Source organism: Saccopteryx leptura, chromosome X (assembly GCF_036850995.1).
Source record: "Saccopteryx leptura isolate mSacLep1 chromosome X, mSacLep1_pri_phased_curated, whole genome shotgun sequence".
Classification (NCBI taxonomy): Eukaryota; Metazoa; Chordata; class Mammalia; order Chiroptera; family Emballonuridae; genus Saccopteryx; species Saccopteryx leptura.
This window is the reverse complement of record NC_089516.1, coordinates 118,465,305-118,492,926: the sequence shown is the minus strand read 5'-3', so window position 1 is coordinate 118,492,926 and position 27,622 is coordinate 118,465,305. Positions and strand designations below refer to the sequence as shown.

At 38.6% G+C, this 27,622-nt stretch overlaps 1 pseudogene; it reads right to left on the bottom strand.

Annotated features, from left to right (window-relative positions):
* Window positions 1-4,531: 4,531 nt before the first annotated feature.
* Window positions 4,532-27,622, bottom strand: part of LOC136386470 (upstream-binding protein 1 pseudogene) — a 37,810-nt pseudogene continuing 14,719 nt past the window's right edge.

The window sequence follows — 27,622 nt, the reverse complement described above, 5'->3', positions numbered from 1 at the left end:
TTAGAAACAATAAACCAATACAGTAAGATCACATGATACAAAATTAATATACAGAAGTCTATTGCTTTAATATATGCCAACAATAAAACTTTAGAAAATTAACTAAAAAAATAATCCTTTTTATAGTTACAACAACAACAACAACAAAAAACAACCTAAGAATAAACATAAAAATATATGGAAAAGATTTATATGAAAACTATAAAGTATTGTTAAAGAAAATAAAAAAGACACACAATTAAATAAAAAAACTATCTCATGTTCTTGGATAGGAAGAATAAATATAGTTAAAATGGCCATATTACCCAAAGCAATATACAAATTCAACGAAATCCCCATTAAAATTCCAATGTCCTTTTTTATGGAAATAAAACAAAAAATCATCAGGTTTCCATAAAACCATAAAAAAAAACCTGTGAATAACCAAATTAATCCTCAGAAAAAATACTAAGCTGGAGGCTTTGCAATACGTGACTTCAAATTATACTACAAAGCCACATTAATCAAAATAACATGGTATTGACAGAAAAATACATACAGAAACCAATTGAACAGAATTGAGAGCCCAGAAATAAAACCCCATATATATGGTTAAATCATCTTTAATAAAGGAGCCAAAAATACACAATGGAGAAAAAAAGCCTCTTCAAAAATGTCACTGTAAAAATTGGAAGGCTACATGCAAGAGAATGAAACTTGACTCCAGTTTGCCCCTTTACACAAAGACTAATTCAAAAGAGATCAAAGACTTAAATGTAAGATTAAAAACAATAAATTATATAGAAGAAAACATAGGTACTAAAGTCATGAACCTTAGCAGTAGAGAACATTTTATGAATTTGACCCCAAATGTGAGGAAATTAAAGGCAAAGATAAATGAATGGAACTACATCAAACTAAGAAGCTTCACAGCAAAACAAACGTACAAAAAAAGAAGCATAAAGCCAACTAAATGAGAGACAATACTTTCAAACAACATCTCAAATAAGGGGTTAAGATCCAAAATATATTAAAAAACTCACAAAACTTAGCAACAAACAAGCCAAAAATCCAATTAAAAAAGGGGAGAGGATATGAACAGACTCTTCTCCCAGGAAGAGATACAAGTGGCCAAAAGATACATAAGAGCTATTAGAGAAATGCAAATTGAAACTACAATGAGATACCACATCATACCTGTTAGATTAGCTATTATCAACAAGACAGGTAAAAAAAACATGTTGAAGATGCTCTGCAGAAAAGGGGACCCTCATTCACTGTTGGTGGGAATGTAAATTAGTACAAGCACTATAGAAGAACGTATGTTTTTTCCTCAAAAGTTTAACAATAGAACTACCATATGACCTAGCAATCCCTCTACTGAGTATATACTCCCCAAACTCAAAAACATTTGTACATAAAGGCACATGCAACCCCATGTTCATTGCAGCATTGTTCACAATGGCCAAGACATGGAAACAACCAAAAAGCCCTTCAATAGATGAATGGATAAAGAAGATGTGGTACATATATACTATGGAATACTACTCAGCTATAAGGATTGATGACATAGTATTATTTATGACAACATGGATGGACCTTGATAATATTATATAAGTGAAATAAGTAAATCAGAAAAAGCCACAAACTGTATGATTCCAAGCATAGGTGGGTTACAATATTGAGACTCATAGAAATAGATAAGAGTGCAGTGGTTACCAGGGGGTAGGGGATGAGAGGAGAGGAAGGGGGAATGGGGTTAGGGGAAGGGTATGAAGAGGAAAAAATATAAGGTGAAGAAGAATGATTTGACTTTGGGTGATGGATATACAAGATAATCGACGGTGTAAATGGTGTGGAGATGTTTGCCAAAAATCTATATACTGTTGCTAACCAATGTCACCTGGTTAAATTTAATTTTCTAAATAAAAAAAAAATATTTGCCAAGCAATCAATCAGTAAGCATTATACTGAATTGAATACATTGTACTATTTAAAAACAAAGTAGCAATTTTCTGGTGTCGTAATTTAACTTGTTTAATTGGGACAGATTAATGCTCAATACCATTTGGTATAATTTCAAATTTGATGAGCTTTTAATTATTTTTTCTTCACTTCTAAAACTCATTGAGGAATTCAAAGTAACACACAGCATTAAATGACATTTATTGTTCCATAAATCTTGAGACACAAAAAGGAATGCTAAATAAACAAACCAAGCTAAGACAATTAATAGAAACCCACTTCTTGCCTAAGTGATAGGTACAGAAAACATGTGGTCATACAAAAGCAAAGAGAAAATGAGGGAAAGGAAGTGTCTCCTGCTTTAAGGTGTATAGGAGTTATAGATATTTTTATACTGAAGATGAAAATATTTAGGGATAGTGTTTATTTGTACCAGACAACCTTCTTTTTTTATTTTATTTATTCATTTTTTTAGAGAGGAGAGAGAGAGGGAGAGAGAGAGACAGAGAGAGAGAGAAGGGGGGAGGAGTTGGAAGCATCAATTCCCATATGTGCCTTGACCAGGCAAGCCCAGGATTTCGAACCAGCGACCTCAGCATTTCCAGGTCGACACTTTATCCACTGCGTCACCACAGGTCAGGCACAACCTTCTTTAAGAATAAAACAAAGTGTCAAGGCTTTTACCCACCAAAAGAGTTTATTTTCTTGGAGAGATTTTTAAATTCAAAATGACGCAATCCTATTTCTGCTTGAACAAAGATAAGGATCAAATAATATATTTCAAACGAAGACATCTGGGTAAATGGACAGAGATGCTCTAATTGAAATAAAATTCAAGTTTAAAAACAAATTGAGTGTGCTACACCACGGGCCTCAAAACTGCTTAGTGATGAATTTTTGGGAAGGTGTTAGGTGAAGAAATAGATAACAATAGTAGGAAAAATTACAAAAACAGAAGGTTCCCTTTGAAAAGTATATTGGTGGACAGCATTTGGTTTTGTAAAAGAGGCACTCTTTTTATAGAAAAAAACACTGTTATGTGGTGTATAAAAGTCTCTAAATAACCACAAGACAGTTTACTCGTGATTGTACTAAATCTCAATATTCAAGAAATGTAAGGAGTTTTCATGGTACATTTCAGTGTTTGATTTATGGTGTCTAGTGTTCCAAGAATAATGTCAACTTGTTGATAATGAAGACCCCTTAACACCAAGTCAGAAACTATATTTTTTCTCCTGCTCAGGTCACCTATTTTTGATATCTGGCATAGGGTTTTAGAAATGTTTAAGGGGATCATGCAGGGTGAGTTGGGAAGGGCAATCAAAGACAGAAGGATGAAGAAAAAATAAAAGAAAGAGAACCACCGAAGTTTAAAAAATAAAAATCAGGCCCTGGCCGGTTGACTCAGCGGTAGAGCGTCGGCCTGGTGTGCTGGGGACCCGGGTTCGATTCCCGGCCAGGGCACATAGGAGAAGCGCCCATTTGCTTCTCCACCCCCCTCCTTCCTCTCTGTCTCTCTCTTCCCCTCGCGCAGCCAAGGCTCCATTGGAGCAAGGATGGCCCGGGCGCTGGGGATGGCTCCTTGGCCTCTGCCCCAGGCGCTAGAGTGGCTCTGGTCACTGCAGAGCAATGCCCTGGAGGGGCAGAGCATCGCCCCCTGGTGGGCAGAGCGTCACTCCTGGTGGGCGTGCCGGGTGGATCCCGATCGGGCGCATGCGGGAGTCTGTCTGACTGTCTCTCCCCGTTTCCAGCTTCGGAAAAATACAAAATAAATAAATAAATAAATAAATAAATAAATAAATAAATAAATAAATAAAAATCAGAAACAAAATGCTAAAAGTGGAAGCTGAAACTATACATTTTTCTATAAATATATGAAAAAGCAAAAGCAAAAAATTGTTTGTACCTGTTAGGATTTACACTGATTCTCTTACCAAGATACTCTTGATAATGCAGCTTGCTTCCAGCCCTGTCTTTCTGCTCGTATCCTCCCTAATTGGCATGATTATGTGAAACACACATCCTTATACATGTTTTCTTCCAAGAAGGTGCCAAGCCTCTTACCAGCCCACCAATCACTGTCTCAACACATAGCATGTCCTACAGACAGATTCCATGTTGGCTTCACAACAGCACTGTCCCCGAGGCAGGAGAATGTTCAGGTAATAAAGGCCAGACTGGCACAGGTAAATGCACAACATAAACATACATTTCCAAATTGCATACAGTATAAAAAGACAGCAACGTCTGCTTCTAGGAACTCCATCTACTGGCCTGTTCCAGAGAAAAAGGCAGCCGTGCCTCACCATGGCTCCCAGAGCACATGTGCTATCTTGACATGCTCATACTCACAAGGATGCTTGGCTATGGCAGTGACAGTGAGGAGATTCACCTTTCATACAGCTCATTAGAAAGTTCATCTTGTGTTTTCAATATCAAACATTTCATATAGTAAAATCCAATCCCAAGACTTCTTGGATTCAGTTTTCACACACATTTAAGTACAGCTTTATTTGGTACTGAATATAGTTCAGACTCTATAAGACATCACTTCAAAATTAGGTGGATAATGCCAATATTTTCAATTTTAACTGTGGAGAATAAGAAAAAAACTCTCATCTTGCAAATTCTGAACCATCTGATCACTAACAAGAATGGGAGTACCAATGAGACTCTGTCTGTAAACCTGGTCAATTTAGTGAAAAATAATATTAAATATCTATGCTAGATTTTTGGCAACTTCTGAGACATCCATTTCTTCCAAGTGGATTGCATGAAAAAGGTAGGGTGTCCCACTACCATTCTGGGCTCCACTGCCTATAGCTTGCTGCTATTTCTGGAAGACATAAATGGTTAAGCTGGGCCTAACTGACCTTGACTTTAGTGAATTATAGAGCTGAATTCTATGTTACACCACAAATTTGTACTAAATCTTCCTTAGTCAGTTTTAATAAGTCGGCACCTGAAAAACTGTAAAACAGTCTTGGTAGGAAGAGAATCTGTTTTTGAGCAGCCACTGCTGTTTTCCTGGTCATAGCTGAATGCTGAAGCTATTGACCAGAGGCCTGGGAAAAGATCTCCTTGATGATTTGGAGAATTGCTGTCGGTGACAAGGCAAATGTTCTGTTCCGGGGAGGTGAGAAGGGATAGTATGATGGGGCTGTTATTCACTTAGGCTCTGCGGGTATCAGATCAGGGAAAACATTTTGTGAGGATTGTGGTATCATAGCATGGCTAATACTTTTTTTTTTTCATATCTCTTGGTCAGTTATTTTGTTTTCCATCTGCACCTTCAGGGTTATAAACTTTGATCTGGCAGCTAGCTTAGTATAGATGATCTTTGAATTCATGACTTCCATCCTGCTTAAAAATGTCTACCTAGATTCTAGGCATTCCCTTTTCACCTCTGTGCTTCTGTGGAGTAAATTCTGTGCTGATACCGTGGACCTGAATGAAAGAAGATGTGCATTTTGAAGGGTTTCATAGAAATTCAACCACCATTAACTGGCTTGAATTTGTCCTTGTTTCAATTATTCCCACAGACATAGGAATTTGTAAATCAAGATGTCTGTGTCCTAGGCCATTCCACTTCCAACCTTCAAGTTGCTGATGCTCTGTATATTGTAGCTGTTTATCATAGAATGCAACTCCAGTGATACTCTTTATCAGTTTTCCAGTGATCTAAAGCATATCTCCCATTTTTTGATTGTCTAGCATTCGAATTTTATAAAACTGACTTTGGTTCAGATAAGTGAGCATTTGATCATGCAGTTTTACTGCTGGAGACGTTGGAGAGTGTATGTGAGAGGGGCAGGGGGTAGATTCATCAACCAATGAAAGGCTAGAATTTTTCAACTTTAAAATGCCCAATGTCAGCCTGGCAGTTGTTTCAATGAATAGAGTGTGGGCCAGAGGTATGGACATCCTGGGTTCAATTCCCTGTCAGGGCACACAGGAGAAGCAACATTCTGTTTCCTTTTCCCTCTCTCCCTTCTCTCTGTCTTTCCCTGATGCAGACAGTGGCTCCATTGGTTCAAGCATGGCCCCAGTGCTGAGAATAGTTTGGTTAGTCAGAACACATCAGCCTTGGGTATTAACAGTAGCTTGAATTCCAGCAGCCACAGATGGGGTTGCCGGGTGAATCCCAGTCAGGGCATATGTTAGGAGTCTACCTCACTATCTTCCTTCCTCTCACCTAAAAACATAAAAACATAAAAACATAAATACATAAATACATACATACATACATACATACATACATACATACATACATAAAATGAGCAATGCCAATACATTACATGCTGCAGGTGCTTGCTCCCAGCTCCTGTTTGATGCCAGAGTGCCTGGCATCAAAGTCATGCACCAACACTGAATCAATCACCTCCTCAATCTGAGCACTCTGGCTATTTTTTGGCTTGCTATTGTCCAGTGTTCAGTGCACTCTGCATGAGAGGGGCAAAGAAGCCAATCTTCTTGGGAGTATCCTAAAGGAGGGCACAATTGAAACTTCCAGTGGCAAAATGAGTGGTAACCAGTGTCAGTCTGGGGGGCAGCTGGGACAAGAGCAGATGGGCTGCAGACATGACAAGGCAAGGAACTCTAGCAGGAGTGGCAGAGCCAAGGAGAGTACTTCCCTCCTGGGCGCAGCCCTAGCTTCGCATTTCATGCTGCCCCCACTGCTGTCCACCACCTGAGAAGGTAGCACAGTTGCCACCACCTGCCACACCCAAGGGCCCCAGCTGCATCCTCCCCTGGACTGCATGTGGTGTAGGGAAGTATTCAGCCAGCTCTTACAACTGTCACCATGGGAGTGAGCCATCACTTCATTCTTGGGCTTATCTTCAAATTTGGACCAACCCCCCAGTCTCTACTGCCCTAGTCAACTGATGCTCCACAAGAGCTCAGAATGGCATCCATACTGATATCCAGAACTCATACAACTCAACACCAAGAAAACAAACAATACAAGAAATACGAGGCAGATGCCCTGAATAGACACTTCTTTGAAAAAAGACATACAGATGGCCAATAGACATATGAAAAGATGTTCAATATCATTAATCCTCAAAAAAATGCAAATTCAAATCACAATGTGATACCACTTCACACCTCTCAGAATGGTTATAATCAATAAATCATCAAATAACAAGTACTGGCAAGGGTGTGGAGAAAAGCAGACCTCCATGTTCTGTTGGTGGGAAGCATGTTAATGCAAGCACTGTGTAAAATTGTATGAAGGGTCCTGAAAAAATTAATAAAGGACTTATGTCATGAACCAGCGATTTCATTTCTGAAATTCTGCACCCCAATGGTCATTACACTGTTATTTACAATGGCCAAGATATGGAACCAACCCAAGTGTCCATCAACAGAAGAGTAGATTAAAAAGATGTGATGGGCCCTGGCTGGTTGGCTCCGTGGTAGAGTGTCAGCCCGGTGTATAGAAGTCCCGGGTTCAATTCTCAGTCAGAGCACACAGGAGAAATGCCCATCTGCCTCTCTACCCTTTCCTCTCTCTTTTCTCTCTATTTCTTTCTTCCCCTCCCACAGCCAAGGCCCCATTGAAACAATGTTGGCCCAGGTGCTGAGGACAGCTCCATGGCTTCCACCTCAGGCAATAGAATGCCTTTCGTTGCAATGGAGCAATGCCCCAGATGGACAGAGCATTGTCCCCTAGTGAGCATACCAGATGGATCCAGGTTGGGCGCATGCGGGAGTTTATCTCTCTGCCTCCCTGTTTCTCGCTTCAGAAAAATACAAAAAAAAAAAAAAGCTTTGATACTTAAATACAATGGAGTATTTCATTACAGGAATGAAATCTTAACACTTGTGAACAATATGGGTGGACCTAGAGGATATTATGTGAAGTGAAATAACTCAATCAAAGGAAGACAAATACCATATGATTTCACATATGTGTGAAATATAAAAAAATATATAAATGAACAAAATTTAAACACTCATAGATACAGAGAACAGAATAACAGTTGTCAAAGGAAAAGAAAATTGGGGGACTGGGTAAAAAAGGTGAACAGATTAAGAAGTTTAGACTAGTATTTACAAAACAGTCATGGGGATGTTAAGTACAGCGTAGGAAATGTAGTCATTAATATTGTAATAACTATGTATGGTGCCAAGTAGGTACTAGAAATGTCAGGGAAACACTTTGTATAGTACATGACTGTGTAATTACTATGTTGTACATCTGAAACTAACAAAAAACATATTGATTGCAAACTGAAATTAGAAAAAAGATATATTTTAAAAAATTTTAAAAAGAAGTACAAATTTGTAGTTACAGAATAGTCATGTATATATAAAGTACAGCATAGGAAAATAGTCAATAACATTGTAATAACGGTGTATGGTGTTAGATGGGTATCAGATTTATCAGAGTGATTACTGCATAAGTTATAGAAATGTCAAATTATTAGGTTTTCCATCCAAAAATGATACTATACTGGACATCAAATGTAATGGAAGTCAAAATATATATTTGTACAAAAAGGCAGAAGAAAATATTCTCCTAGTCTTTGCAAATTGGATTTGTGTTGGAAATTCCCTCAATAGCTATCCACCCTCTTTTTTTATTTATTTTTAGAGAAGAGAGAGAGAGAGAGAGGAGAGAGAATCAGAGAGAGAGAAGGGGGGAGGAGCTGGAAGCATCAACTCCCATATGTGCCTTAACCAGGCAAGCCCAGGATTTTGAACTGGCGACCTCAGCATTTCCAGGTCAATGCTTTATCCACTGCGCTACCACAGGTCAGGCGCTACCCACCCTCTTGACAACACTACCTAAGCTTTTACTTCCTGGTTGGGCTGAACCTATAGATCAGCCACAAATAAAAACTTCAGGCCTTCACAGATCTTTTGTGAGCATCTGTCCTACACTGGCAATAAACATGGCTTTTCAGATTTCCTATTAACTTGTGGGAATTTGTCAATTATCTTATTCTTTAAAATAACTTGCTCCATAGAGTTTCTACTGAGGTTTTCAACATGTCTATTGTTTTATTCAATTGTAATATTTTGCCCAAGATAGCAGTAGCTTGTTCATTTGCTTTATAGTTTTTTTGTATGTTTGTTTGTTTTTTACCTTGTTGTGTGACCTGGGTACTTTTCTTCCCCTCTCTGAGTTTCTGTACAACAATAGTGGAGTGCAGTGATGTTATTTTGTTTGTTTGTTTCTTCGTTTTTTAGCAAGACAGACAGGAACACAAAGAGAGACAAAGAGAGGGACATATTGGGACAGACAGACAAGAAGGGAGAGAGATGAGAAGCATCAATTCTCAGTTGAGGCTCCTTAGCTGTAGCTCCTTAGTTGTTTATTGTCTGCTTTCTCATATGTACCTTGAGCAGGGAATTACAGCAGAGCTAGTGAACCCTTGCTCAAGCCAGTGACCTTGAACTCAAGCCAGCCACCTTGGGCTTCAAACCAGCAACCTTGGGCTCAGGTCAGTGACCACAGGGTCATGTCTATGATCCTACACTCAAGCCAGCAACCTTGCACTCAAAATGGTGAGACCCGCATTCAAGCTGGCAACCTCAGAGATTCAACCTGGGTTGTCTGCAGCCCAGTCCAATGCTCTATCCACTGTGCTACTGCCTGGTCAGGGGAGGGGTGTTTGTTTTTGACAAACACCTTATGCTTTGGACTTTTCTATCCTGAAAGAGTTCTGAGTTTGGGAGGAAAAACACTTTGTGTCAGGCCTTTAAGGAACCTTAAGTTAGATTAAAGCAGATACATACAAGTTCTTAGAAATAAGCTCTGCTCTGCTCTTTCTGAAAACTGGTACCTATACCAAGAATATGAGTGCAGTCTTTAAGACAAATGCAATGCTAAGGAAGGGAGTAAGAAAAGGCTAATTAAAATACCACAAAGCTCTAGATCCATGTTTAAGTCACATTTTTCTTGATTCAGTTATTTCTTGGTTGCTTTAAAACTTTGCTTATTTCCCAGAGTTCTCAAAAAGTTTATTTGACAGTTTTCACTCATTTTTCAGTGTATCTTTGTAGATATTGGCCCTTTGGGCTCTCTCATTGACCATTTTCATTCTATGATAATTTTTTGAATGGGTGATGGAATATGGTCAGTAAGGAGAGTACATGGAAGGACCAAAGGTGACATGATTTACTTTTGCTTGTACATTATTCTACAAATTATGGGGCATTCCTGCCATAGTGAATATATAAAGAGGCTTGACAGATGTGATTATCATAATAGTTCATATTGTTGAAGTATGTGTACAAGTCCTGCCGGGGGTGAGGATGACGGAGATGCAAAGTCCCGACTCTGGGGACCAGGTTCAGTGACGAAGATCCACTTTATTCAGGAACTAAGCTAGCTTATATACATAGGTTCAGCCTACAGGGTGTTACAGTATGTCCTTCACAGCCAATGGCTGAAAAGATCAGGGAGCTGCCTGGTTGGCATTAACTCACTTCCTTATTGAGGGTGAGCTCCCTTCCTGGGTATGCCCAGGAGGCTTCTGGGAGCTGGAGTATTCTCACAGCATTGCATCAGCCACAGCTGCTAGGAATGCACTCTGCGCTCCACCCACACCTCCCCCTTCTTTTTTCATTAAGGCCAATTGGACTTGATGAATGACAGCTTGCTGTTGTTGTAGCTTCTGAATGCTACGCATTATGCAACAGAACCCTAGTAGAACTAAAACAACTATTATACCTATTATACTATATGCTAATAGATTAGCTGTATTAAACAATGAGGCAAGCTTCTGTAATGTTTGGCTAGTTAGGAAATAGAATGGGGGTCTTAAACAGGGGATTCCTCCTAGCAGTCTGAATGTCATTTCCCTTCCATTGTGTTACAGAGACCTTCTAGGTGCCATTAAACACAGTTCCATTTTGATTTTAAAAAATGCATGTAGGTCCATGCACGCCCCCTTCCCACAAAGGTCCCAGCATCCAAACACAGAATGGATGGCTTACTGTGGGCTGCATACTACATATGATTGCAAGGCACATTACACAAATTACAACAACATGACAAATCATACAATTTCAACAATTACAAAGGTACATTTCACCAGTCTCTGAGCACTTTACCAAAAGCACAAAATGTCCTTGGCCTTCTTTCTAGCCATGGGAAAAGCTTCCTGGGGCAGGGGAGTGCTTCCAGTAAAGCCGCCACCCACCCCCATCAGGGTATTTCACATTGTCCAAAATCCATAAATTCATCCAACAAAGGAGCCAGTGTTCACTTGGGTCATAGTCCAGGAAATCAGTCCAAGCACATGAGGCCTCAGCCACCCCCTCATCCCCGCCATCCTGGCAGGTCTTACACTGTCCCAAAGAGGAGCATGTAGCAATGGTAGTCAGCATTTCCATCTCTGCTCTGGAGAGCATGATGGCATCCACCCCTATATCCCAACATGTCAGTGAACCCACCAGCAGCTTAGGCACTCCCTGACATACCAGCAGCCACTTGGCGATGCAAGCCTGGCTTCCATTCATCCTCCCACCGCAGCTGCTGCCGTTTACCTTCTGGATTCTGCGAATCGCAACTTCAGCCCAATTCTCACCCTCCAAAGATGAACTGAAAACACCAGCTCACACTGCCAGGCTTGAGCCCTGGGCTGTCGCCGCCTGAGTCTGGGAGTCAGTGGTTACTATAGCACACATAATTAAAAGCAGAGCACCAGGGCTTGGGGGCCCATCAGGGGCAATTCTCTGCCCCCTCATGCCAAAGCCTCCACATGCCCCCAAGTGATGGGGCATGCATGCCAGCCACAAGATCTTCTGGAGCAGTGAGGACCTCCTCCCCTCAGGCATAGTCAGTGCAGAGAAGGCCAGGACTGTGGCTTTGGACGAGTGAAGACTGAACCACTTAGTGCGTGCCCAAGATACCCTGTCAAGCAGGTTGGGGGATTCCCGAAATCCAGATTGGCTAAAAACACAAGTATAACCTCTCACTTGTATTAGAAGAGGGTGTGATCCCCGCCACTGTGCTGTGGCTGGGTCCTTCCAGTGTCATTACAGAGAGGGGGTAGGGGGGAGAGAGAGAGAGAGAGATAAAGAAAAATAGACAAGACAGACAGAAAGAAAAAAGATACATGGGGTCATATATGCTAGCCCATGAGTCTGCAGCAGGAACATGTGATGGAGAAAATGGCATCTGAGAAGCTGGGGTGGGGCATTGAGCCCCAGCAGGGAATGTGGAAGTAGCGACTTCCGCTTTTTTGGGTAGCTGAGCTGATGTACAGTTTCCTTTTTTTTTCTTTGTTTGTTTGTTTTGGGGTGTTTTTTTTTGTTGTTGATTTTTGTATTTTTCTGAAGCTGGAAACAGGGAGGCAGTCAGACAGACTCCCGTATGTGCTTGACCGGGATCCACCCGGCATGCCCACCAGGGGACAATGCTCTGCCCATCTGGGGTGTCGCTCTGTTGCAAGGAGAGCCATTCTAGCACCTGAGACAGAGGTCACAGAGCCATCCTCAGCACCCGGGCCAACTTTGCTCCAATGGAGGCTTGGCTGCAGGAGGGGAAGAGAGAGAGAGAGAGAGGAAGGAGAGGGGGAGGGGTGGAGAAGCAGATGGGTGCTTCTCCTTTGTTCCCTGGCTGGAATCAAACCCAGGACTCCTGCACACCAGGCCAACACTCTACCACTGAGCCAACCAGCCAGGGCTTGATGGCACAGATTCTAATGTGTCTAGTTTCATTTCTGCGTGCTCGGCAGTAAGTCCATCAAAGTTGTTGGCCCAACCCTTTTCTTACTCTACAGGGGGAGGTGAATATGGAGGTACGGGATCCTCTGAGAGAGGAGTAGCCTGTCCTCTCCCCTTAAGGATGGGCGGTGGGTCCCCAGCAGGAGCACCAGTCAAACAGGTGTGTGTTGCCAACAAGGCAGGAGTGAGGCCAAGAGGGAAAGTTTGTCCCCCATGTACTTCAGTCAAAACGGACATGCAGAAAGCTTGGGACCAAGTATCCGGGTCCCAAAGAGGCGTGTCCCTAATTCAGAGATTGAAACCTGAGAGGATCTCCCAGTAAGTACAAAGATCCTTTTCACTAACTTTAACTTGCCTACTCTGCAATAAGGTGTGCAGGGCTCGAGAGTGGGGGAGAAGGTTTCCCATTGCAGAGGGTCACTCACCCATCCCTTGGATGCTGTTTAGGTCTCTGCCCACATTGGGCGCCAGTTGTGGACAAGTCCTGCTGGGGGTAAGGACGACTGAGACGCAAAGACCCGACTCCAGAGACCAGGTTCAGTGACACAGATCCACTTTATTCAGGAAGTAAGCTATCTTATATACATGGGTTCAGCCTATAGGGTGTTACAATGTGTCTTTCACCAATGGCTGTAAAGATCAGGGAGCTGCGTGGTTGGCGCTGAGTCACTTCCTTATAGCAGGCGAGCTTCCTTCCTGGGTGTGCCCAGGAGGCTTTTGGGAGCTGGAGTACTCTCACAGCATTGCATCAGCCACAGCAGCTAGGAATGCACTCTGTACTCCACCCAAAGAAGGCCAAGTCATTTTTTCTTTTTGTAATATTAGTAATAAGGATAAGAGGAAAGTATGTATTTTTCCCAGGTGATCTATATGTAAAATATATCAGAGGTCTAGTCCAATTTGGAAGATAATTTAGAGGTAAGCAAGTAATGTTGTAGTCTGAGGGTTTCTGGAACCTAGTTCTAACATATGAATGGAAGAAAGAGGAAGCAAAATTGAGAACAAGGCAAAATCAAATTGTGATGCAGACCTAAAAATTTTTAGTCATTTCTACCAGAAGCTCTGTAGTATATGTGGCTCTTCAGACTTCTCCCAAAGTTGACTTAAATAATCAGGCTGTTATATTCCACCTCAAGAAGTTATTGGTTTTGGGCTGCCTCTGGAAAGACACAATTTCTGATGGGCAATTTTCTGCACTTCAGTCACTTTCTAGAGCTGCTTGCTGACAGCTTTGATATATCTTCTTTGATATATCTCTGAGTTGACCATAAGTAGAATTTTTATTCTGTATTAAGTACATGCTAATGTAATTTGCATTGTTCCATATGCAGATAGATAGCACTCTGAAAATAAATGTATAATATAAAGTTTAAATTGATTCCTAAATATCAATAGGCATATACATTATTTTTAAAAAAACTCATTTCAAAGCTTTTCATTGGTGCTTCTTAAGAAAGTGTATTTTAAATTAACTTATATACATATTTCAAAGAAAAATAAAAAAAAATTGATAATGGAAGCAAGCTCTGCAAAGAAATTTTGCTAACATGAGAGATAGGTATATATTATTTAACAAGAATTTGTGCTTGACTGTTTTTTCCCAAGGATGATCTGGGGACAAAATAAATGCAGTCTTCTCACTGAAAATTTATTTAGGTACATATCACATCAGAAGTCTATATAGCATCTTCATTTTATTTTTTAATGCACTACCCTTTTCAACCATAAAACTATATATCAATGTACCTCATTATTTATCAAAAATGATGTTAAAAACACATAATCCATGTTGAACCTCTGAAAAACGTAGTTATTCTAATGTTAATGACCATGCCACCTAAGATTTTAGAAGACAGCTTATATCATTATATTTTCCAGGAATATGACATTGTTGACCAAGTGGTTAGAAGTATATTATATAAACATAATGCCTCTCCTTTTTGACTTGTGATAGAAAAGGCACAGAAATTGTAAGTGCCCATTAACATTAGTCAATGATGTTATTATGCTAGATTGTCCATAAGTTCTGATTTCAAAATTAGTAATTTCTACCTTCTCTTTTGAAATTTTCCTGCTACTCAGTGTAATAATAAAACATTCATGCATTCTCTGTCATTAAAAAAATGTTTACTCCTAAAAAAAATATGAAGAATAAGTAAATGGCTTCTTTCTAGAAGAGAATGCATCTGCAAGATAAGAATAAAGTAATTAATTTGTGTCTCATATATCTTTGTAGCTTAAAGGAAAATGCCAAATCTCTTAGAACATTGGCTCATTTGTATATAAGACTGAATTTGCCATTAAATTGATATAATTCTTAATGGACTCCTTTTTCAATTTTCAATTCTTCAAATATCTTTATAATCTCATAGCAATACTCTAAAGGTTTAATACAATTGAGAAGATAGGGACAACTTAAAATTTAGATCTATATCAACAAGCTACTGTAGTATATCAACTTAAATTTTAAAAGTCCTTGGGCCAACTAGTCCTTACTGGTATGGTACATTATACATGTCTAACCAAATGTGAAGTATCAAACATGAACATAGTTGAGGAAAACACAGGCAGTACTAATTACTATAGTCTCACAGAAACACCAGAAGCTGAAAAGACTTTCCAAATCAATAAACAAAGCTATTCTAATATTTAGGAGCATAATGTGATCCGTAACATAAATGGGTACTAAAAAGTCCTGGTACATGTAATAGAAATATTTCTGTTTCTTAAGGGTTACTCAATAACACAAAAATACGTTGTATTCATCCAGATAGTCTTAGAACACAAACAGAGGGGAAGTGGTATACTAAGGGGTCAAGAAGGATGGTGGATTGGTCAAAGTTCCGTACCCTCCCCTCAGTACTGCCAATGATTTCTGGGAAAGAAAATAATTTGATCCTGAGTTAATAGAGCTCTGGGTCACCCTCTTGACTTTGTGAATAATTTGTGGAGGCCTACACATATTAAAACAAAACATGTGCTTTCAACACCTTAGAAATTGCCAGCAACCTATTAAATAAAAATTAAAGGAAACATTTTTACAGCTGTAACTAAAACCTCTCTCACACACAGACTATCTGAGAGATTGCAAAGGTCTGTGACACATGAACAGATTATTGGTGAATTAATTTTTCTTGGAAAACTGTGCAAGTAAACGTGGCTAGAAATTACTGATGGGATTTGCTACATGTCTTACAGATAATTCATTGGATAAAACAATATAAAACAAAGTTACCATGTTTAGCTCATATTTTTTCTTGAGTTTCTACACTATTTTATTGTCCACCAACATAACCTGAAGCATTGACAAGACTCCATTATGGCATTACTCAGTAACTTTTATATACTGTTTCCTCTCATAATTTGAGATGCAATAATGATTTCTGTTATAAATTTTTTATAACTATACTTACTGATGGATGATGCATTTATTTAAGCATCAATGAATAAACAAAGTTATCCACGGGTGACTAACAACTTTGAATAAATAACACTTCACTCAGTTGATATCCATATTACCTAAGAAATGCAATTACATGCTGGGACCTATTATCCCAATTAATGGACTGTTTTATATTCACTGTGCATTATACTTGAAACACTTTAGAGGACTGGCCTTCACTTTGCTAAAGGCAAAGTAAAATTTATAACAAATAACCAAGAAAAGTCTTTCATTTACTTAACAAGATATGTAGCATGTAATTATACTTTAAGCATAACTAAGCAAGGCTCAAAAATGCCCTTTGATTTAAACCACAATAAAATTATATTTTGAAAACCATAACAAATATAACTCTGTAATGAACAAATCATTGTGGGTTGCTGCAACACTGGAGGCTTATCAACTATGTTTATTTCTCCCTTTTTGAAATGATGTGAGCAAAGGTTAAACCTGATTATTTATTATATTCAGAGATTCTCATAATTCCAGTCATATGAACTTAAAGAGCAGCAATACACAGAGGTTTTCCACTAGCTGGATGAGTGAACAAATAAAATGATCGGCTAAGAAGTACACAACCCCTTGTTGTGTTGCTAGTTTGTAAAATGTCAGCCTGAGGCTATGTTTTACCACAATGGAATTTGAACACTGAGGTTTAACTCTACTCCCTCTGGTGGTTTGCAAAGCTGTATTAACAAAGCTATAAAATAAAACACAGTTGTAACTCTTCTCCTTATTGTAAGAAGCATTGATCGGCTCTGATTGTATATTATGGCAAAGGGGCAGTCTATTACATAAATTTATTGCATTCTCTTCCTTATAATTACTGGAAGTTATTGAACAAGGCAGGGAGTTATAGCCAATAATTTTCTGCTGTAGCTGAGGAAGCAAATCTACAGTTATTTAGCGGATCAAAACAGCTGTAAACAACACATCCTGTTTACAATGTACTAGAAATTTATAATTTACATTGCATTTGAGGTTATTTTAAGAATTATACCCTCAATTCCACAAATTTAGAATTAAAATGTGAACTGTAGCAAAATACCACACTAAATATATCACCATTGTTTTTTAAAATGGTTTTGACAACACTTAAAATGAAGTCAAACCATTTGGATTTGCTATTTTACTTTCTTAAGACATATAAGTTTTGTTAATTTTTATTTAAATTTGTCACTTATACTTAGCACTTCATCTTTGCTAATATATAATTGCACTTAAAATTATAATTTTTTATATATCTACACTCAGCCTTTTTCAGTGGAAGAAATTTTCCAATAATAAAAAATGTAACCACATTTTAAAACACCAAAGTCACTGAAAGAAAAAGATACAATGATTGAGGAGATGACGTCAGAGGGATGGTGCGGTAGGAAGCGATACCAATAAATCTCCCCATAAACTCAACAAGTTCTTCAACCAGAAACAGAAAAACCTATCCTTGGAGCCTTCAGATGCTTCGCAACACACCCGAAGGTATGGTCGAGTGAAAGATTGGCTAGATATATGGTCAAACCCCGGGGAAAATAGGGAGTAAGAAATGCTCCGCATTCCTCTCTAACCCAAACAGGACGGCTTTCACTGAGAACTGAGAATATAGAAACTAAGGCGGGCATAAGGAGTGAATATATACAGGCCGCAGTACAAACAGCCAAACGAGGCTGTGGCACAGAGATCCAAGCCATGGAAAAACTGGGCAATTCAAGCTAACCTGTGCGCCAAACCCAGACAAAGAAAGACAAGTGGGACAGCCATTTTCCGCATCTCCTGGTCAGCGCGCGTGGATAGTGAGTGAGAGATTCCTACGAACACTTCAGGGGTGGGTGCCGCCCATGCTAACCCACAGAGAGGCAGAGTCAGAGGCCTCTGTGTGGGCAAAAAGCAGAATCTCCTAGGAGCCCCAGCACCCTGAGGGGGCCGGGCATGGGGAGGGAGCTGGAGCCAATTCCAACGCTGGAACTTTTCTGTGTGGGTGGAGGGCTTTCTCAGAGTGAGAGGCGTCCCGCCTGATATCCTGGTCAGCCCGCACGGAGAGTAGGCAGGAGATTCCTCTGAACTCCTCAGGGATGGGTGCCTGTGTTTTCCCACAGAGGAGGAGAGTCAGAGGCCTGTGAGTGGGCCAGGAGCAGAATCTCCTGGCCGCCCCAGCGCCCTGGGAAAGCTGCACGGGGATGGAGCAAAAGCCAATTCCAATGCCAGAACTTTTCCATGTGGGCAGAGGGCTTTCTCGGAGTGAGAGAAAGCCTGATTCCGACTGGCCTGATATCCAGGTCGGCGCGCATGGAGAGTGGGCAAGAGATTCCTCCGAACTCCTCAGGGGTGAGCGCCCATGTTTTCCCACAGAGGAGGAGAGTCAGAGGCCTGTGAGTGGGCCAGGAGCAGAATCTCTGAGCCGCCCCAGCACCTGAGGGGGCTGCGCATAGGGAGAGAGCAAAAGCCAATTCCAACGCTGGAACTTTTCCGTGCGGGCAGGGATTTCACTCAAAGTGTGATGCGGCTGGTCTGACATCCTGGTGGGCACTCACGGAGGGTGGGCAAGAGATTCCTACGAACGCCTCATGAGTGGGCACCCGTGTTATCCCACAGAGGGGCAGAGCCAGAGGTCTTTGAGTGGGCGGAAGCCCCACCTGATTATGCTAGCAGTTCTGACTGACTGAGCCTTACTCAGAGCCCTGTGCTGAGTGGGAATAGAGTGGGGAGTTGCCAGCTCTTTGAGCCTCTTACTATCCAGGCAGAGGCAGCAGCAACCCCATAGCTGGATTATCAGGCTTCTGATTGTGGAAGGAAAGACTAGGAGAGAGGCTCCAGGAACACTCTTACAGTGAGAGACCCTCTCACTGTTGGAGCCTATAAACGCTAATGAGCCTCGACTGCCAACGAGACTGAAGCCAAATACATGACATTGTCATAGAGAATTATCAACTGCAAACCTCTACCAGAGCGTGCCACAGGGGCAGAACCCAGGGTACAAAGTCACCAACCAGGAAGAGAGACAGAAAAGAAAAAGCAAGATGATAACCTCTCAAAATCAAGAATAATCTGCAGACTTTATAACCTATCCTATTTTATTATATTTGTTCGTCTGTGTCTCTTTCCTTCATTCTTGATTTTTTTTTTCTATTCCAATTTGGTCGTTTAATTCTCTCTCAGTCTTACTCTTGCCTCTCTTTGAACTACACTACCCATAAGTGTTACCTCTCCCATTATCTTTTCTTTCCTCCTCCTGTCTCTCTATGAGGGTTGCAATCCAAAACCCCTAACTCTCTCTCTCTCTCCTCCTTTTTCTTTTTTCTTCTTTTAGTGGTTCCATCCTTTCTCTCTCTCTCTCTCTCTCTCTCTCTCTCTTTTCTCCCTCTATATTAGTCTCTTCCTTTCTCCTTTACGTCTTCTCTCATTCAAACCTCAATAAAGAGCAAATTATCTTATCTGGGACTCAAATTTAAGTTTGAGGCATTTTGGGGGGTTTTTACTTCACCTTTTTAACTCATTAGCAGTGCTCCCATCCCTGGCTCTCCATTTTATCTAGTTCTTGTTCCACTAAATACAATAGTAATTTTTAAATTTTCTACCCCTTTTTCCTGTTTCCATCTTATTCCTCTCATCATAACTCTTAGTCAGCCAACACCTAAAAGCAAATCATTTTATTCTTGACCTAAATTTTTTCCTTATTTACTTTTTGTGGGTCTATACCGCCCCCCCTTATATATATATATTTATTTTTTTTTCTTTTATTTATTTATTTTTTTTCCTTTTTATTTTTTTTCTTTTTCCTTTACCCCTTTATTACTTTTCCCCAATTCAGGCCCTCCACTAGAGGTATTGATTGTTCTATTTAGTACAATATAATTCACAGTTCATCACAAGATTTTCTCAAGAAAGAGGGGAGAGGAGAGGAGAGGAAAAAAGGAGGGGAAGGAATAATTCCCTTTTTTCTCAAATTTTTATTTTATTTTATTTTTCTTTATTTAATGATTAATTTTTTTAAAAAGAACCTCAATTTTTTTTTATTTTTATTTTTTTAACTTTTTACTGCTTATAAAATCGCATTAATACTATCAACAAAGCCAACCTCAGATGCCATTAAAAAGAGAAAATCAAATATCATGGATACAAAAGAAAGAGAGGTAACACAGAGAGATGAGGAAAAATCTATGGAGAAAAATTTTAAGATATTGGAAACCTTGGAGTTAAATGACAGAGAATTTAAAATAGAAATCCTAAAAATACTCAGAGATATACAAGAAAACACTGAAAGGCAATTTAGGGAGCTCAGAAAACCACTTGATGAACACAAAGAGTATATCTCCAAGGAAATTGAAACTATAAAAACAAATCAAACAGAATGAAAAACTCAATTCATGACCTGAAAAACGAGGTAACAAGCTTAGCTAGTAGAACAGGCCAGATAGAAGAGAGGATTAGTGAAATAGAAGACAAGCAACTTGAGGCACAACAAAGAGAAAAAGAAAGAGACTCAAAAATTTTTAAAAAAATGAGATAGACCTACAGGAATTATCTGACTCCATCAAAAAGAAAAACATAAGAATAATAGGTATATCAGAGGGAGAAGAGAGAGAAAATGGAATGGAGAACATACTCAAACAAATAATAGATGAGAACTTCCCAAGCCTGTGGAAAGAACTAAAACCTCAAATTCTAGAAGCAAACAGAACTCCAAGTTTTCTTAACACCAACAAACCTACTTCAAGGCACATCATAATGAAATTGGCACAAATCAACTGCAAAGAAAAAATTCTCAAGGCAGCCAGGGAAAAGAAGAATACAACGTATAAAGGAAGGCCCATTAGATTATCATCAGATTTCTCAACAGAAACTCTACAAGCTAGAAGGGAGTGGACCCCAATATTTAAAGTTTTGAAGGAGAGGAACTTTCAGCCACGGATACTGTACCCATCATAGCTATCCTTCAAATATGAAGGAGAAATAAAAACATTCACAGATACAGAAAAGATGAGGGAATTTATCACCAGAAAACCCCCACTCCAGGAAATATTAAAGGGGGTCCTCCAATCAGATACAAAGAATAAAAAAAAAACAAAGCCACAAGTAAAAGCTCTACCAAGAACACAATAAAACCAAATTTAAACTGTGACAACAAAAAGAAAGGGGGGAAGAGGATGGAGATTAACAGTAGCAAAGGACGATGGAGTGCAAAAGTACTCACAAAATAGTGCACTACAATGAACAGGGTAGGAACCCTTTTCATTACTTAATGGTAACCACCATTGAAAAAACCACCACAGAAGCACATAATTTAAAAAAGATAGCAACAGAGGAAACATGTATGGAACACAACCAAATAAAAACAAAAGATAGAAAAACGAAAGAGAAGGATCAAACAAGACACAAAACTAACAGAAAGCAATCTATAAAATGGCAATAAGGAACTCACAAGTGTCAATAATTACGCTAAATGTAAGCGGATTAAACTCACCAATAAAAAGGCACAGAGTAGCAGAGTGGATCAAAAAAGAAAATCCAACTGTATGCTGCCTACAAGAAACTCATCTAAGTAACAAGGATAAAAACAAATTCAAAGTGAAAGGCTGGAAAACAACACTCCAAGCAAATAACATCCAAAAAAAGCAGGTGTGGCAATACTCATATCTGATAATGCTGACTACAAGACAGCAATTGTACTCAGAGACAAAAATGGGCATTTCATAATGGCTAAGGGGACAATGAATGAAGAATACATAACAATTTTTAATATATATGCACCAAACCAAGGAGCACCAAAATATATAAGACAGCTACTTATTGACCTTAAAACAAAAACTGACAAAAATACAATCATACTTGGAGACCTCAATACACTGCTGACAGCTCTAGATCAGTCATCCAAACAGAGAATCAACAAAGATATATGGTTAAGGGAAATCGAAAAACATATTATGAGATGGGAGAATATTCCTTGTTCTTGGTTAGGAAGAATAAATATAATCAAGATGGCCATATGACCCAAAGCAATATACAAATTTAATGCAATTCCCATCAAAATTCCAATGACATTTTTTAAAGAAATGGAGCAAAAAATAATCAGATTTATATGGAACTATAAAAAGCCCCGAATAGCCAAAGCAATCCTAAAGAAAAGGAATGAAGCTGGGGGCATTACAATACCTGACTTCAAACTCTATTATAGGGCCACAATAATCAAAACAGCATGGTATTGTCAGAAAAATAGACACTCAGACCAATGGAACAGAATAGAAAGCCCAGAAATAAAACCACATATATATATATATATATATATATATATATATATATATATATATATATATATATATATATATGTTCAAATAATTTTTGATAAAGGAGCCAACAACACACAATGGAGAAAAGAAAGCATCTTCAATAAATGGTGCTGGGAAAACTGGAAAGCCATATGCAAAAGAATGAAGCTGGACTAAAGTTTGTCCCCCTGTACTAAAATTAACTCAAAATGGATCAAAGATCTAAACATAAGACCTGAAACAATAAAGTACATAGAAGAAGACATAGGTACTAAACTCATGGACCTGGGCTTTAAAGAGTATTTTATGAATTTGACTCCACAGTCAAGAGAAGTGAAAACAAAAATTAATGAATGGGACTACATCAGACTAAGAAGTTTTTGCTCAGCAAGAGAAACTGATAACAAGATAAACAGACAGCCAACTAATTGGGAAATGATATTTTTAAACACCTGCTCAGATAAGGGCCTAATATCCAAAATATACAAAGAACTCATAAAACTCAACAACAAACAAACAAACAATCCAATAAAAACATGGGAAGAGGACAGGAACAGACACTTCTCCCAAGAGAAATACAAATGGCCAACAGATATATGAAAAGATGCTCATCTTCTTTAGTTATTAGAGAAATGCAAATCAAAACTGTAATGAGATACCACCTTACACCTGTTAGATTAGCTATTATTAACAAGACAGGTAATAGCAAATGTTGAAGCCCTGGCCGGTTGGCTCAGTGGTAGAGCGTTGGCCTGGCGTGCAGGGAACCCAGGTTTGATTCCCGGCCAGGGCACATAGGAGAAGCACCCATTTGCTTCTCCACCCCCACCCCCTCCTTCCTCTCTGTCTCTCTCTTTCCCTCCCGCAGCCAAGGCTCCATTGGAGCAAAGATGGCCCGGGCTCTGGAGATGGCTCCTTGGCCTCTGCCCCAGGCGCTAGAGTGGCTCTGCTCGCGGCAGAGCGATGCCCCGGAGGGGCAGAGCATCGCCCCCTGGTGGGCAGAGCATCACCCCTGGTGGGCGTGCCAGGTGGATCCTGGTCGGGCACATGCGGGAGTCTGTCTGACTGTCTCTCCCCGTTTCCAGCTGCAGAAAAAAAATAAATATATAAAATTAAAAAAAAAATAGCAAATGTTGAAGAGGTTGTGGAGAAAAAGGAACCCTCATCCACTGTTGGTGGGAATGTAAAGTAGTACAACCATTATGGTAGAAAGTATAGTGGTTCCTCAAAAAACTGAAAATAGAACTACCTTATGACCCAGCAATCCCTCTACTGGGTATATACCCCAAAAACTCAGAAACATTGATTCGTAAAGACACGTGCAGCTCCATGTTCATTGCAGCATTTTTCACAGTGGCCAGGTCATGGAAACAACCAAATAGCCCGTCAATAGATGATTGGATAAAGAAGGTGTGGCACATATACACTATGGAATACTACTCAGCCATAAGAAATGATGACATCGGATCATTTATAGCAAAATGGTGGGATCTTGACAACATTATACGGAGTGAAATAAGTAAATCAGAAAAAACCAGGAACTGCATTATTCCATACGTAGATGGGACATAAAAGTGAGACCAAGAGACATTGATAAGAGTGTGGTGGGTACAGGGGGAGGGGGGAGAAGGAGAGGGAAGGGGGAGGGGGAGAGGCACAAAGAGAACTAGATAGAAGGTGACAGAGGACAATCCAACTTTGGGTGATGGGTATGCAACATATTTGAACGACAAGATAACCTGGACATGTTATCTTTGAATATATGTATCTTGATTTACTGATGTCACCCCATCAAAAATAAATAAATATAATAAAAATAAATAAAAAGATACAAGTTAAAATATAATACTTAATTTCTCTTTCTGCAGAATACAGAACAAAATAAAAGGACCAAGTTTAAGAAATTAGGAGATATTAAAATAAGCACATGGACACATATATGGAAGTATATATCTCTAATTTCTGCCATACTTAGACTGAAGTAAGGTTGACAAAATGAACAAAAGATAAATTGGAAATCATCTAGTATTATTTACTCTTTTATTTATATATCCTATAATCACAAAGTTTGTATGTGCCCTGTCTGGTAATGAAGAATGAACTTTTACAAGATTAATTCTCCAAAAGCCTACAAATAACAATTTGGGGTGGGGTGGGTACTCCTGAAGGCACCAGAAAGCAAGCAGAAGCAGGCAGATACACTTAAAAAGAAACCAGGTCACAGATAAGTTTTCACATTTTAGAGTTTTTGCATGAATAAAAGGCCCTCACAGTTCTATTTGAGGGAGATAAAATTAAATTGTAAACCCTGAACCATAATGACTGGAAAGTGAAAGCTGTACCTCATAACAATATGAAACACACAGGGTACCCCTAATCTCAGTGTATAAAATCATTTGTGCATCTAGCTGACTTTAGAGTAACACAGGTGTGAGACATACTGTAAGCATACCAGTTATTACTGAAAGAACTAAACAGATTTCAACTTCTGGCCTCCACATAGAAGACAAAGTTAGGAGTATGAGTACAGCAAAGGAGACTGCCTGTCATAACAAAATAAATAAATAAACAACAATAACAACAAAAATACAATTTCTGAGAAAAAAATCCACTTGAATTGATTTACTATCTGATGAGAGATGACAGAAGAAAACATCAATGAACAAAAAGATAGATAAATAGAAACTATCTAATCTAAAGAACAGAGAGAAAAATAACTGAGTAGAGTCTCAATAACCTAAGGTATTATATAAAAAGTTAAACACATATGTAAGGGATATCAGAAAAGAGAGAGAAAATTGTTTCTGAAAATAAAACATTTATAGAAAAAAATGACTAAGTTTTCTCAAATTTGGTGAAACACATAACTTAGAGACTCATAAAACTCAGTGTTGGGAGAAAAAAATATCATTCTCTACCCTTCAAAGTTCTGGTGGACTGAAAATCAAATTAGTGCAAAGCATATTAGCAAAAGAAAAGCAAATTAAAGTTTAATAACATATATACCTCCTGTATACATGGGAGAGACCCAAGAAAACTGAGTATCTCTCACCAAAATTACAAAACCATCATCATAAATATCATCTTCACCTCAAGAACAAAGAAAACTTTAGGGCAGGGGTCCCCAAACTATGGCCTGCAGGGCTGCATGCGGCCCCCTGAGGCCATTTATCTGGCCCCCGCCACACTTCAGGAAGGGACACCTCTTTCATTGTTGGTCAGTGAGAGGAACATAGTTCCCATTGAAATACTGGTCAGTTTGTTGATTTAAATTTACTTGTTCTTTATTTTATATATTGTATTTGTTCCTGTTTTGGTTTTTTACTTTAAAATAAGATATGTGCAGTGTGCATAGGGATTTGTTCATAGTTTCTTTTTATAGCCCAGCCTTCCAACAGTCTGAGGGACAGTGAACTGGCTCCCTGTGTAAAAAGTTTGGGGACCCCTGGGTTAGGGAATAGAGACAATTATGGGAAGTTTAAAGGTAAAGTATAGTAAATGAAGGTCATAGTGTTATGAAGATTTAAGTCCATGGCTTCTCCACTGAAAATGAAGACAGGCCTGGTCCAGTGAGGGTAACATCATTACAGATGGAGATTTCCATTAAAAACATAAAAGTCCTCTACAAAGGGAAACTTGTATTTGGTTTTCAGAGCTTCTCTCAGGTCTGTTGTTTCCTAAAATTTATGAACTAAAAATAATATCCCAAAGAGGCAAGTTTTAGGGTGGCAAACTCTACCTTTTATCAGCAAAGCACATAGAAATTAGTATGAGCAAAACCATACCAGGCATACAATGTCATTTTGCTAAAATACAGATATAAAGTGAAAATCCTGTAAACAAACAAAGAAAAATGGTAAATTATAGAGAAAGGATCATATACTAAGCTGACCAATTTTCTTACAATGAAAAGGAGGACAAAAATAAGTTTAAGAAAACAATATCATAAATAAAAGAAACATTTTATTTATTGCAACAATAATACATTGTAATATAATAAATGCATAATAACATTATTTGTAATATTTTATATTGTAATTGTGCTTATATGCCTATTAATTTTTAATAATTGTATTAAAAGTACTCATTTAGATATTATATAAATGAGTATTTTTCCATTGAATGAATATTTTTTGTCAATATATTATCTTGTAACAATATATTGGAAATAGCTGAACAAGAAATATCCTTCATATTGAATTTTATGGCAAGTGCTGCAGCTAGAGTATCAACATACAATCTCTATTTCTCACCTATCCAAAAATCATTAGCAATTGAAAAACTCTTTCAACTGTTGCATTAGTTCCAGGGTAGCACAATGTAAATTGAACAAGAATAAATAAATTTTCACGTGGATATGTTCATTTTTGAAATGGCTAAGTATTTCCACCTATCTTTTATCAATTATGAAGTGTTTATTTTCCAATTTTATTAATTTTTCAGAATTTAAATATACATTCAGTCTTCTAATTTCTTTAAAGACACAATTGTTGTCTATTTTGATTTCTGGCATTTCTTTAGACAAAAACTCAAGACAGGATTCAATATCTGACCAATATACTTGTGATGAAGTAAAAAAACACCATTGAAAACTGTTATTTCCTGCGATGTTTGTTTTAGACCATTCCTCAATATATTGAAAACATGTCTGGTAAAAATTCTGCACCTCTTTGATAAACGTTTCTGTTATGCCCAGATTTGATTCCTCTAAGACTGAGAATTTTCTTTTTATAATTAAAGAAATTTTTCCTTAAAATGAGATTTATATTGAAGTATAAAGTCATTCAAAATAAGACTAACTTCTGTAGCTGAAATGTGTTCACCTTGAATTTTTTGAATCGTTTTGTGAAATATAGATGCTTGATTATGTACAAAATACATTAATATCTCAGATATTTTATTATTGAAAAATGATTCCAATATTTTAGGACATTTGTCTAAACTTTAAAAATATAGATGAAGAGATGATGTCAGAGTAATGGCACGGTAGGAAGTGATATTGATAAATCTCCCCCAAAACTCAACAAGATCTTCAACCAGAAACAGAAAATCCTATCCTTGGAGCCTCCAGATGTTTCGCAATACACCCGAAGGTATGGTTGAGTGAAAAATTGGCTAAATATATAATCAAACCCCGAAGGAAATAGGGAGTAAGAAATGCTCTCCCTTCCTCACTAACCTAAACAGGGCAGCTTTCACTGGGAACTGAGAATATAGAAACTAAGGTGGGCAAAGGGGGTGAATAGACCCAGGCCACGACACAAACGGCCGAACCAGGCTGTGGCATGGA